We start from the raw sequence: 15,148 nt of genomic DNA, 5'->3' as shown, positions 1-15,148 counted from the left end.
CCAAAATTACATAAATTGATCAATTCCTGCCTTCCCTTAAACCTCATTTCACCTCTAGAACGTTATTCTGGATGAATTGTTCCCACAATTTCCATTTTTTTAGGTAATTTTCCTACCCTTTTCTAAATATCTGACTTCCAGTCCTTTTGTCCGTGTTAAAATATTCACTTCCTCAAATACAGTTGGTTTAGTCTTTGATTTCCATTTTCTAGAAACTGCTTTTTGGCAGCCACCAGAGTTCAACATAACAAGGCCTTATTTTGTCAGTTTTTAAGCAGGTAAGTAGGGAAGTGGCAGTGTCTTGTTTTATTTCATTAAACCTTAATTTTTATAGTTAGTGGATATTTGTAAAAGCTGTCAGTTAAATATACATGCTCAAAATTATATCCAATTTAGCCCAGTTATTGTACCTTGGTAAATAATATGTAAATTCTGTCCGATTTCCTACTACTGAATTCCACATCATCCATACCAGATATTCTCACATATATTCCCTTCTAGGTCCCCTGAAATAGCCCCAGTTTTGCAAATCAAGTTCCAGTCACCAACCACCTATAAATAATATTCTTTGCTGAAAGCTTTTTATTTCTCCTAATTTTTTAAAGATCCATAACAGCAGTTTTTGGTGGAATATAGGTATGTCAGCATAACTCTTCTCCTTTTCCTTTGTCAGTAGCTCTTTACTACCACAAATCTGCATTTTTTTCTTTTCTATCACTGTTGAAGCCCCAGTAGCAGTCAGTATTATTAGTCCTCTTTTCCTTTGTCCCTGATATTCTGCCAACTGTCCAGTCTGACATCCTTTGTTTGCCAAATTCACATGCTCATTTCTGTCCAAATATATCTACTGCAAGATTGCTATTTGCCCGCTACATTTCTTAATATAATTCTATACTCTCTGCTTTTTGTCTATATCTGTAAATGCCATTTGCATTCCATGAATCTAGCTTTGTTTGTATAACTTGAGCACTAATCCAGGCATTCTTTAAAGTACTCAATTGTATTTATTACTGCTTGGTAGTAACTTGACTAAAGTGTAGCTATCATTCTAAGTCTTTTGGATTAAGCACTTGGGCTCAGACCAGTTGTTTTACATTAGGAAGGTTTGTGGCCTGCACTGTGGTGAACCGGACAGGTAGCTTACATCCTTCTAAGTTGGGAACTGCTGATTGAGGGCTCAGTGTCTGTTATTCTAAAAGTGTATTAGTTCTGGTTTAAGCACTTGGGCTTCAGGCCAGTTATTTTACATTAAGAAGGTTCGTGGTCTGCACTCTTGTGGGAGGAGACGCTGGACTCTGCCCTTCTGAGCTGGGAATTTCTGGTTAAAGGCTTATAGTGCCTGCATATTTGAACTGTTTCTTACTGAAATTGGTACACCTTGTTTGCTGTAGCACAGACTAGACCCAGGCCTGCTGAATCTAGCTTTGTTTGTATGCTTGTTTGCTTGTTATTGCCCTAAAACGCTAATTCCACCTAAAACACGGCTTTTCAGCACTTCTGTGGATCCCTAGTGATATCTGCATTGCTTACTGTACTTATTAACTTGTTTCACTTGAAAGAAAGTTACTGTTTGTCGTTTTTGCATTTAAGTTACATGTAACACATTGCATTTAAGTTACCTGGCACTTGCTCACTAAAGCAATTATATAAGTCATCACTAAAAAATTAAAAGCACTACACCCTCACAAACTCCCCTTGAGTACCTTGTTCTCCATTGGCCCTTTTTTCAATTATAAAGGAATTCCCAATACTATTCTAGCATGTCCAAAGGTCAGTTGTCAATCTCCTCTCCGGTCCAGCTGGTGAATCTGGGAATCTTGAGGCAATGTTAGAACTGCCTCATGTACACAAACAACCCTCTCCTCCTCCCAACAAATTATAACACATGTGAGAGAGGCAACCATATAGCCAAACTGGAGGCTAAGCTCTCTCAACTCAGTACTGGCGTAACCAGTCAGGAGGAGAAGGAAACCACACTCACTACAATTCCAGTCTCACATAGACCTACCACAACAGCAAACCAAACACATAAACATACTCGGAGGCTCTAAATAAAAATCTGCCTAAGCAGCAGAGACCTCCAAAGCAGACACCCAAGCAACCGCTACCCCAAAACAAAACATGTGCAACACATAGCTCACAAAGCCAGTGTGCCGAACAGCCACAGCCCTTAAGGCTAAACAACACACCTGATACACTTGTAATAAGTGACTCTATCGTCAGGCACACTGACGTCCCGCACAATAGGCTGAACAAGGAGAAGGTCACGGTGAGCTGCCTGTCGGGCGCTAGGATCCGCCACATAACACAAGCACTCAGGTTACTCCAAGGCAAGTACAAATATGACTCCATCATTGTCCATGCTGGTGTGAATGGCCTGAGACGTACCTCCCTGGACTACATGAAAAGAGACATAGAGGAGCTCTCTGAGTATGTAGCCCAGGCCGGTATGACCCTGACCTTGAGTAGCATCTTACCCTCACCAAGAAGGCCTCTCCAAACACCATTATATTGGGCAACTTCAACTACCCAAACATAGACTGGGAGCATTACTCTAGCTCCAACACCCTAGCTCAAATGTTCCTAGAATTTATAAACTCAAATGCTATGGAACAACTTGTTACCACTCCCACAAGAGGGGAAAACATACTGGACCTGATCATCACCAACATGGGGACTCTATGCTCCAGACCAGAAGTGTATCCCTCACTAGTAAGATCAGACCATAAACTAATCTCACTGGATATTCACATCCCGACCCCACCCCCTGCCCAGAAATCCACAGTGAAAAACTTCTCTAAAGCAAATTTCACACTCCTCAAAACCGAGGTGGAATCCTTCAAAGCCCCCGGGCTTGTGGAAAATAAGGCCCAGACCACAGAATCCTTTATAAATGCATTCTATGAACACCTTCAGGAATGCATGGATCATGCAATCCCAAATAAAACCAAGACCCAATCCTCCAAAGGCAGACGTCCTGTCTGGTGGACCCCAGCCATAAACAAACTATACAATAGAAGGAGGAAGCTACTACATGATAGAGCAAAATCCCAAAAAGGGAAGGCATCTCTGATCAGTGTTAGCAAAAAACTACGGGCACTCATAAAATCGTCTAAGGCCAGCTTTTACAGAGAAAAATTGCACAGGACACTAAGGATAATCACAAGGCTTTCTTTAGTTATGTTAGGAACCTGGGTGGGAATTCCCATATATGCTCAGAATTAGTCCAAAATGACAAAAAATACACCGAACCCACAGACATTGCCAACATCCTAGCTGACAGGTTCAGCGCAAACTCCCCCCCCCCCCCACACCAAAAGGGCAAATATCTGTCCCAGCAGAGTGCTGCCCCCCTGACATCTCAGATGCTCAGGTAAGAGCCGCCCTTTCCAAAGCAAAAACACAGCATCAATGGGACCAGACGGTGTCCCGGGCTGCGTCCTACATGAACTCCAAGAAGAGCTAAACCCAAACATAAAACTGCTGTTCAATCTCAGCCTTACCACAGGATATGTACCCAGAGAGTGGCGTACAGCAACAGTGGTCCCTCTCCACAAAGGTGGTGCCTCAACAGATCCTGGAAACTATTGCCCCATAAGCCTGACTAGCTTGGTCTGCAAAGCTATGGAAAGGATCATCATGGACCTCATAAATAAAGATATTGGGGACCTACAGACACTGGATCCTACCCAGTTCGGCTTTGTTAAGGGCAGATCCTGCCTCTTAAACCTGGTCGATTTCTTTGAAACAGTCACCAAGGCCATTGACGAGGGGAAGGTGGTCCACACAGCCTACCTGGACCTCGCAAAAGCCTTCGATACAATACCCCACTTGGGCATTATAGATAAGCTCACCAGCTTAAATATAAACCCCTATGTCACTAGATGGGTTGCAAACTGGCTCAAGGACAGAACCCACATGGTTAGAATTGCTGGAGCCATGTCAGACTCCAAACCAGTTACAAGTGGCGTCCCACAAGGCTCAGTCCTGGGACTACACTTGTTTGGTATATATTTCTCGGAGGTACAGGCCAACACGGAAGGACTGTGGCTGACCAAGTTCGCAGATGACTGCAAACTGGGTACCATAATCGACTCTCCAGCCGACACAAGCATCCTCCAAAAGGGCCTCATAGAAACAGACAACTGGTGCCAAAGCCATGGCCTCAAGCTAAACACCAAAAAGTGTATAGTCATCTCCTTTGGCAAAAACAAAGTGCCCACAAATTACCACATAGGTGGTAATCCATTAAGTACGGAAGAAGTAATTAGGGACCTGGGGACCCAAGTTGATAGCAATCTCTCATTTGACAACCACGTGGCCAAAGTTGCTAGAAAAACATTTTATATAGCCCACCTAATCATGAAGGGATTCATATCTAGATCAGGGGAGGTCATCGTGCCTCTTTACTCATCCCTCATCAGGCCCATAATTGAGTACAATTCCCCTTTTAGGATGTACCTTACCAGACACCTGCAGCAACTGGAAAGACCCCAAAAGTACCTCACCAAGAGGATCAAAGGGCTCAAACAGATGCCATATGCTGCCCGATTAAAGAAACTCCAGCTCTACTCAGTGGCATACCGCCTGCTCAGAGGCGATCTGTGCCTGACGTATAAAGCCATGTCCAATCCGGAATTAATGGACATGCTGCACCTCAGAAAATCCAAACCCCATCGAGCTACGTACTCGAGAGACTTGAACCTCAGCACTGAAATAAATAGGACATGCTGGAGGGACAGATTCATGACCCAGAGGCTGCCTTCACTCTGGAATAAAATCCCAGTCCAGGTTAGGCAGAGTACCTCATTGACTCTCTTCAAGAGGAATCTTGATGAGTGGATGGGAGATCGTAGGTTTACCCTGGGTATCACTTCTGTGTCACTGTTAGACAGAGGCACAGTATATACTATCCTCTAGAAAGGGCATAACAAAATTAATTTAAAATGGGTGGCGAAAGCCAAACACACTCTGGCTAGGCTTATAAATGCCCTAGGGCGGCAGATAGCCTAGTATGAACCTATGATATCATGGATAGAGTCCCCATTATGACCTTTGAGGAAAATTAGAAAGGCTTAAAATGTCCTGAAAAGGCAGCTACCATAGTACATTCCCATGTACCTGTATACTTCATTTTGGGGGTGGGTTTGGTGTAATGGTTAAGGTCTTCACCTCAGGCAGAAGGTGCAGGGTTTGATTCTGACCTTGGATTATTGGGTAGGTTTACTGTGGACCTTTGGGACACTTAGCCCTAGTATTCACCTATGAACATGCACACACTAATGTTTGGCAGGTTGGTCTTTTAAGCAGCTAGTACTTCTCATCTCCATTTGATCCTGTGGCATATTTCCAAGACTTTCTGCTTCAATGAAAACACTCTATTGAAAAACTAAGCAAAGTTTCAGAATCCCCATCCATTTTAACTTAAAACAGACACACAAAACTGTATATATTTTCAACAACTAGTTTACTCCTCTAGATTGAAACAGTTGCCCCAGATTGATGGCCGTATGTACAGGCATCACCAAATCCAAAGTTAAGTTTAGCCATGCTAAAATGCATGTTACAGTCTGTGTTCCCAGCTGATTCTGATTACTGTATGTTCTTTCCTTATTTGTATTCCCTCAAATCTGAGAAATAGCTTGCATACTTTCGGTAAAAAAATAACTTTTAACCCTAAGAGAAAGCACACTGGCTACCTATAAATAAATAAACCAAATGATCTATTAAATGCATTTATGTATTGAGACTGCTGAGGAGGCTACTACTTTTCATTCACTTCCCACAGCTTCAAAATTTTATTTTTCACTGAACTGCTTGACACTGTACCTTTAAATGTTGCATTACTCTCAGCATAGATTGTCCAGAACATTCACGATTAATTGCTTGCACCTGCAAAAACAGCTCCTCTCCAAATAAAACAGTAGTGAGAGGAAAAAAAAGCTAACAACCTGACAAATACACAGAAGAATGTTTGTGAATTTCACTCAGAATGCAGTGTACAGACTTTCTCTAGCCAACTTATCTAACTTTGCTTCTAATTTTAAGGTGTCTTTCACCAACTATCCGATATGATGGTTTCACTCTATTTGGATCTGTGGTGAAAGATAAGTTACTGAGGTGTGAGCAGTAAGGTAAAACACTGTCTGCAATGACTGTCAAATTTGAGACATCCAGAGATCATGTAACAGGAATCATAAGGGGTCCAAATCTCTATGGTTTCAGAAAGCCCAGCTGCAACCCTTTGACTCCAACTCGGCTGGGGTAGCTATAACAGAGGCGGTCTATTAAACAGATACCGACCTAGAGATTGTCGAGGTCCTTAAAAATCAGGGATCTCGGGGGGGGGGGGCTGTTTTAAGCAAACAATCCCAATTTCCCTGAAGAGTTCCAAGACTACTTATCTCTAAACAGTCGGGGGCTGCCTGTCTCTCGCATGCATGGATTATCACATCCCATAGGACATTTGGGTGAAAGAGAATATTCAGAGGTTATATGATATCCTTTTCCCATCCCCTACGCCACCATTCTTGACCACTCCAAGATGTACCACCACATCAACTAAAAGCAGCCAAAACAGAGGTCCCCAATCTCTTAGAAAAAAAAAAGTATTATCGTAGAACTCCCCTCCCACCACACCAGAGGATCCAGAGTCTATTTAAGAGTCTTTTTACTTCCAGTGAAGGGGCAAGGACTTCATGTCAGTCCTGGATCTTAGCAGCCAAAAGTTGTATATCAAGGATCTGCAAGCAGTTTTACACTGCCTGAAGGCAAACTATTGGATGTGCTTGATAGACCTCTAGGACACTATCCAGGCAGTTTCTGCACTTCTGGGTGTCAATCATTTTAATTTCAGAGTTGTGACCTTCATTCTCACCACAGCCTCCCAGGTGTTCGGTTCACAGCAATTACAGCCCAGATGAGACTCGGAGAAATCAGAGTGTTCCCATACATAGAAAATTAGCTCCTCACTGCTTTGACCAGGGAGTCATTTCTCACAGCCAGTGATTACTTTCTACAGCTCTGCCTATCCTTGGGTATTTCTGTATTCTACGAAAAGTGAAATCTTCAGTCAACTTAATCCATACTTTTTATAGGCTACCATGTGTACACAAAAACATTTGCATAGTCAGTATTCTTTCTGCCAGTCTATAGTCCCTCAGAGTGGTGATCCATCTGTTAATTCAAAACACTCCAACTGTTTCACTGGTATTCAGAGTTCTAGGCCTGATGGCCTCCTCTGCAGTCATGGTCATTCATGTATGTTTTTACATGCAGACACTTCAGTGGTTTCAAATTTCAGATCACCACTAATCCATGTTACATGTAACCTATCAGTGCAGGACTTGTCTGAATTGGTGATTAACATCTCTATATATGTGTGTGTGTGTATATATATATATATATATATATATATATATATATGTGTATGTATGTGTGCGTGTGAGACAGCAGTCACTTGTAATACATGACTGTGGCAGTTTGAATCTCTGCTTTCATCCCAGTCTAACACCAGAGGGTTGCATGGGCAGTGGCTGTCATTTTTTTTTTGGGGGGGGGGGGGTGTTAGGGAGACAGTATTCCCAGGTAAGACCTGTGTATCCTCACAACAATTGGCTTATTAGATAATTGTGAGTTACTGTTTGTTCAACTTTGAACATTAGGCCTTGGACACAACTTATGTCTTCCCTGAAAGAGAAACATTTGCATCCCAGAGCATCTGTATCCATATGGCTTCTTGGGCCCTGTCTTATTTGAGTTATTTCCTCAGTGGTTATTACTGTGCTGTCTTGGTCAGGAATGGTATGTTGAAAAGATGAAAGGAAAACTAAAGTTGAACAACACTGAGTTTCTTAATCATATTTTCTGTTCAAGCCATCACTGGATGAAAAGTTTGTGTAAAAAGAAGAAAAATGTTAAATGCATTTCAGTACACGTAGTTGTGGCTTCTTGATAAAGCTGAAGAGTGAGGCAAAATGTGAGAAAAGGAAGAAAAAAGTAATGTGCATGTTGTGGGGAGCCTAAGGCTGGGGAAACAGAAGGGAGGACTGGAGGGTACATGTGTGTGTGATGGGGAGGGGGGGGGGGCTGAAACTTTGGCCTAGGGCATCATTCCGCTTAAGTACAGTCCTGTATATAGAGTTATTGTAATATATCACTGTTGCAACTAAATGCCCGTAGCTGTAAATGTCCCTTTGTGAGGTGGGGCAACATAGTGTGGTACATAGGCCTGTTGTAATTGTAAGAGTATTATAGCTACAGATCTGTCTTTGCATATTACTCCTAAATGTTTACAGCATGAACTAAAAGGTTGCTTAGGATGGGTGACAGGGTAATACCTTGACTAGATGTGCCTAGGGGGCCCCCAAAATGCTCACACCTGCCCTGGAAATGGGAGTATGTTCAGTTGATCCCATTAAAGTTAGTCTGCAAACTCAGTCAGGTCATTTAGTGCAGAAGGGGACTGTGGGAGAAAGACCCAACAAGCTGCTCAGTAGACTTCAGTCATATCAGATGAAGTAGGATCAAATGATCTAACATTTGTGGTAAGTACATAACTTCCATTTATGGGAGATGACATAAACATTCATATGCCATTCTGTTAGCAGAGATCTAAAACGTTTGTGATCAATACACTGTATGACTGTGGTTGGAAAGTCATTGCGAGCCTTGGAAATGCGAACCAAAAATGATTGGACACTTTTTATTGTATATATTTATTTATTTTTATAATGTATTTGACCTTTTAGTACTGTTACCCCATTTAATTGTGACCTGTGTGTATAATGTGCAACCTATCTGATAGGTCTGTGCCAAAGGAGAACAGTGGGAAAAGAAGCTGTCCTTTCATATTTTTACTGGGCCTCCAATTTGCTGTACTCTGGGTATCACAGTGATGCACCTACTTTTGATACAGTAGTGTGAGTGAGAACCTATCCTTGCCTATAGCAGTTCAGTGCCGCCCTTGCTTAAATACATTTTTTTTAACTGTATCTAGTGTAGTTCTGTACGTGATCATAGTAGTGTTCTGTAGCCAAACTGCTTCTAAACAGCTGACCAAATAAAGTCAGATCTGTGCATATCACAGAAGCCTGCTGTAAAAATAATCAGAGCTGCATCATACAGTAAAGTGTCATATCACAGAATCCTACTTTATAAATCTGTCTGAAGGGGACTTATGGTAATCTTGGCATGTTTTACTGCAGCAAAGTGAAACGGATGTGTTTTCAGTATGACATAAACCTGAATATTATATCAAACTCTGATTTAGGTTTTGTTTTTCCACATAAGTTAAACTTTCAGAAGTTTGCTAACCTGTATTTTCTTAAACTAATGCATACAGGATCAGGAAACTTTTTTATTGCACCTGTGGCATTTTGCCTTGGACTTTATGAAGACAAGATATAATTTTCAAATAATTCCAGAATGACGCATTCATCATTCACAAGTTAGACTCTTGTTTTGTGTGCTTTGTATTGGGAAGTTAATATAGCGCTTGTCTGTGATATTGGCTGTTATGTTTGCGCAATACACAGTGAAAGTAACAATGTTCTGTGCAGCACACGTTGGTGCACATGGAAGTGGGAAGCATTTTTCTAAGTGGGGTTGTGACATTTTGCTTTCAGATTTGTGATGCAGACCCCACACCATGGTGTAGTGGTTGTGTACTACATTACCAAGATAGGCATGTGAGTCTGAGGTCTGTAGGCCCTAACTATTATCTTTGGAAGCAACCACTGATCTGTGACTACTACTGTTATGGTGACCATTTTGGAATTCTCCATTTAAGGCTTTCACACTTGCATTGTTTCTGTGCTTTTGCTCTGTTTTATTCCAGTTTGATCTGATGTTGTCCATGTCATTATCCCTCACAGAAGGGTCTTGGATCTGACATCGGATCCAAGCCGGCAGCTTTAGCATAGACCGATCCAAGGCTCAAGCTCCTCCCTCTCCCATAATCCCCTGCTGCCGTCTAACACCCAGATCTTGTTTACCACGTTTTGCTACGGACGTGATCCCGGGATCTCGTTTCAGATACGTGATTTAGCTCAATTTATTTAGCTATAGGTTAGTTTAACTTGGCTGGTTTAGGTTCTCTCAAGTTTCTCTGCTATTAATCTCCAGTTGACATTGATTTCTAATTTTCATGAAAACAGTGAGCCTATGTTCTTTTCCAGGCTCTGTAAAGCGTTCATGCAAGGCGTTTTCCTTCTAAGACCACCAGTTAAGGATCCCTCGCCTGCTTGGGATTTAGCTTTAATGCTGCGATCTGTAACTCAGAGTCCCTTTGAACCTGCCAGTTTGTGCTATTTCATATTCTTTTCATGGAAAATGGCCTTCCTGGTAGCCATAACTTCGGCTAGGAGAGTGTACAAATTGCAAGCTCTTTCACTTGTTCCTCTGTATATGATCTTTCATAAGGACAGAGTATCTCTTAGAATTAATCCATCCTTTTTGCCCAAGGTTGCCTTTGAATCCAATCTGAACCAATATATTCAGTTTCCAGTTTTCTTTCCCAATTATTCCAATAAAGGAGAGTTAATTCTACATAGTGTGGATATATACAGGGAATTTACAATTTTATCTATGTAGAACCTAGGAGTTTCGCAAATCATATCTGGTCTTTGTGGCTTTTTCCCCGAATAGACGTGGCCGCCTGGTTTCTAAGGTGACTATTTCTAAATGGATTTCTAGTTGCATTTCTACAGTCTACACCAACAAGCAGCTTGAGGTTCCAGGAAAGGTTAGGGATCATTCTACTAGGTCCATGGCTACTTCCTCAGCATTCATGGCCAAACTGTCCATTGATGATATTTGTGCTGCCGCCACTTGATCTAGTCCTCATACCTTTATATCTCATTACAAGCTGGATTTAGTTTCCAGGAACAGGGCTGCTTCCTTTGATTCCACAGTGCTTCGACATGATGTCCTTCAAGGATGCATCTGCAGTCCTTACAAATGGGCTGTCCTGTCGTCAGGCAGCCCTTCGGTCGGCCGGATTCCAAAGTCTGGGTCTGGCCTCGGCTGGTGTCGCACTTCACCCGACGTCATAGCTGCAGTTATTCGGGTATAAAGGCATCAGCCGATGCCATTTTCCTCAGTCTTTCTTGCCGCGTGGCGCCCGAAGCCGAAGCTGTTCGCAAGTGCCGGTCGGTCAGAACCAGAGATTACTACTACCGAAGACTTCTAAAAAGCTAAGTACCCCGTTGGGGACTCTTTCTTGCCTCAGCCGATGTCAGAAAAAGTGAATAACTGTTTAACTTGTGGGAAACAAATACCTCATAAAGATTTCCACTCTTACTGCTTACCTTGTTTAGGCCCAGACCACATCTGAAGAAGTTGGAGTGATGTGGGTCTAGGACTCCTTTTCCTTTCTACTTTTTGTGATTAGCGTTACTAGCCTTATTAGCAAACTCGATCTGAGGGTTAGAGGGCAGCAGGGGATTATGGGAGAGGGAAGACCTTGGTCCTTGTATCTGTCTATGCTAAAGGTGCTAGTTCGGATCCAATGTTTGATCCAAGACCCTTTTGTGAGGAATATTAACATAGGATAACACAGATGCCACATTACGGTAAGTACATGACTCTCTTTATTTTTGGTTAATTATTTTTTTTTCTTTGGAGTTTTAAAAGTTATTGGTTTGGACTAGTCAGCAAATTTCATTCACTGACAGAAAAAGGGTTTAAGTTTAGCTGATTTGTGAGGGGAACTGAGAAGCAGCATTTTTAATTTAAGGTAAACAGAGCAAGAAATTGTTTTAATCTCTGGCTGATGTCATTAATCTATTACCCCCCCCCCCCTCACCTCGAACTGTCAAAGCTTCATTTTGTCTTTCATATCTTCCCACCCGCACTACAATACCTAAAATATTAACTGGTAGAATACTACTGATCATTGAAGAGCCTACAAACCACATCTTAGGAATCAGCTTGGGCTTTCTGTTTTGTTCCTGGTGAGACGAAAGTCAGAGGGTCATGATCTCTTAACCTTTCTAAAGAATACTAATCACTGGAGAGCCTGAAAATTGCTTCTTAAGAGCCACCTTAGAATTATTCCTACTGTTTTGCTGCTGACGATAGAAAGACCCTGGAGCATTAATTTCTGAATGTCTCTTATTACTCTGGTTGCCATTTTGGTTGGAACATTTTCAGTTTTGATTCTGGACCATTGTGCTTTTTAGCTTTCTTGTACTGAGTTGGTGAATGCTCTCCAGAGCCTCTGCCAGGAAAAGACTCAACGAAAGTACAGACTCCTGCAGCGTCTAGGATGAGAGCTTGTCGCCCACTTCTTGGGAACCGGCTTTGGGTCAGCGCTGCTGTTTTGCTGCTGGTAACAGAAGGAGCAATGGGGCATTGATTCCCAGCTGAGTTGAGCCACAGTGAGACCAGCACTACTAGTAGCTTGGTAGTAGCCAGTTGGCAGATCACCATTATTCATCATTCTTGGCAACCCTTATTATGAATTTCGTTAAGTTCTGCTAGATTAGCCGCCATATAACCTAACTTCAAAATATTTCTCTAAATACTTCATCCGTATGTCTTCAGGGTCTTTTATAGAAATCTCGCTCTCACCCATGAGTACTGTGATGAGCTATAGTCCTCTCCTAACTGGTAACATGGATCAACAGTATTCTGTCACCCCTTATGTGACCATACTAATTGTGTGAGGTGTTCTAAGGCTGTGTAGCAACCACCCTATGCATAGTGACTGTTAACTGCTTCTACCAATTGATAGTGCAGCCTGCAAGAGATGTAAATATTTATGAAACATGGAGACAAACCTTTCACATCAGTCCACCATCAGTAAGCATCGTATTTCTACAATGATACATCAGTCACAACACACCAGTAAGCCCATAAGGGCCATAAAGGAAAGTTTACCAAAGCCTCATAGAAAACACACTAAAAGATTCTGGCCTCTAGTGCACAAGGCAGTACCAACTCCTTCTACACTCGCACATGCTGCACATCCAGACAGATCACCTAAGAGTCACCAAGAAAGCAGGCTTAAACCCATAAGGCCAAGTATGTCTGCTTTTACACAGGGAACTCTCCCAGTCGTAAGTGACTGTATAGTTAGGCATGCAGACACCTTACTCAGCAGACTGGACAAGAAACCAAATTACTATAATTTGTTTCTCTGGTACCAGGAGCCATGAATTTGCAAGGGCACCGAGGTCTCTTAAACCAGGCATATATGATTTTAACTTGGTTATGGCTCATGTGAGAGTGAATAATCTTGGAGTTTCCATCCAGGACATGGAGGAACAAATAATGGAACTTACTTTGCTTGTCTTACAGAAGTGATACTGGTCTTGAGTAGTATCTTGCCTTCAACTAGAATGATGCCTAGACACCAAGAGACAAGATAATTGATGTTAAAAATTGGGTAAGTACTTGGTGCCATTGAAAGGGGATCCAAAGTATATGCTGGCCTGGGATGAGATTGTAGGGAAGACTTCCTGTTTCACTGGAAGTGGCTTATGTGACGCCCGTGCCCTGGCCCAGCAACCAAGGAGCCTCAATCCTCACCAATAACACCAGAGTGGGCATCTTATATAGGAGGAAAGGATAACAAATATACAGTAAAGTGCAATTTCCCTTAAGAGCACACAGAGATCACAATCAGTCCAGGGCTAGTCGCTCCCTTGCTCTCAAGGTCCCCAATAAGACTCCCCACTGGCACAGCTATAGGGTCCAGATCTCAGCCTAGCTGGCCAAGCTAAAACCTCCAGCACCCTCTCTGCCCAACCAGTGCTTTGTGTCACTGCCCAAGTAGCTGACACACACACACTTTGAGATAAGAGTTTATACAACTACGAAAACGAAAAAGATATTTGGCACACAAAAAAAACAAAAAACGAAGTAGAATGCCAAACTGCCAGAGCCACATATGTCGAAAACAGTACTTTATTATTAAAATCCACAAGTTAACACCGAAACCAATCCCAAACACATTAAAGCCTTAATACAAAAATTGCATTTTCGTCTTATGCAAACTGACTTCTTCAGATACCCTCCATCAAATGAATCAACCTTTATATGCAATTCTTAAAAAACAATTACCCAATCAATGCGAACTCAAAATTAAGGAGTTAATTATAAGTTAATGTTGCCTGCCTGCCCATGTATTCTAAAAAAACATTTCTTTCATAATTAAACCTTTTTGTTGTTATAAGGACCTGTTCACATGAAATAAATAGATCAAATAAACAATGTAAAAACACCTTAAAAGTAATAGGTATTATCCTAAAAGTGGTATGTAAAAAATCAATTTTAAATATTATAAAATACACTTTAAAAATCATTTATGTAATGTTAGCCTGCCATCTGCTGGTTAAAATAATAAATACACTAAAACTATTCATATTTTTCCTGCTCTTAACTTTAAAAGTGGCATGATGGAGATAAAATCATTTAGACCCAGGGGGTTAGTTACATCAAGGGAGATTTGCCACCATAACTCCCTAAATTCCAACTTTTCTTCCCATAGTCCGCCTCTCACATCATTCTTAACCTGTTCTAACACCATGAACTGGAATTTAGCTTTATGGCAAACTAAGGTGTGTTTGTACAATGCATTAGTTTCTTTTTTTGTGGATATCGCATATTTATGTTCATATATCCTTCTTTTTAAAACTCTTTCCGTTTTGCCTACATAAAAAGCATTGCATTCTAAGCATAGTCCTAGGTAAACGACACCTTTGGTTTCACAATTGTAATAATCTATGCTTGTGATCCATTTCTGCCTACTTTCCAAAAAAAGTTTTTCTTTGTCTGTTATATTACTACAATACCCACAGTGTCCGCATTTAAAGGTGCCTTTCCTAATTTTGTTGGATATTAGAGAGCCTTTATATTCCAACATATTTTTGAATGATTGTGAATTTTTATAAACTACTTTAACATTATTGTTTAATTTTTTCTGGTCCAAATCAGTTAAACTAATGAATTTATTCCTTTCTCTTTCAATAACTTGTTTAGTAACATTTTTGTTAAAGGCATTATATTCAAGGACTAAAGCGTGACTATGGTCCATTTCTTTGGGGGTGAGGCTATTTGTATCTATTACTTTTAAACCACCAATATTTTTATTTAAGTTTCTATTACCTAAGATGGGTTTAAATTTATTTTCTCTCCCTTTCAA

General features: G+C 41.2%; 1 protein-coding gene across 1 annotated transcript in view; it reads left to right on the top strand.

Annotated features, from left to right (window-relative positions):
- Nucleotides 1–15,148, top strand: part of SMC6 (structural maintenance of chromosomes 6) — a 1,850,548-nt gene that overhangs the window by 1,163,010 nt on the left and 672,390 nt on the right. The window lies entirely within an intron of this gene.

This window comes from Protopterus annectens, chromosome 1.part0 (genome assembly GCF_019279795.1).
Source record: "Protopterus annectens isolate FY-2018-M chromosome 1.part0, PAN1.0, whole genome shotgun sequence".
NCBI lineage: Eukaryota > Metazoa > Chordata > Ceratodontiformes > Protopteridae > Protopterus > Protopterus annectens.
The sequence above is the reverse complement of the archived record's forward strand: the minus strand, read 5'-3'. Positions and strand labels throughout refer to the sequence as shown.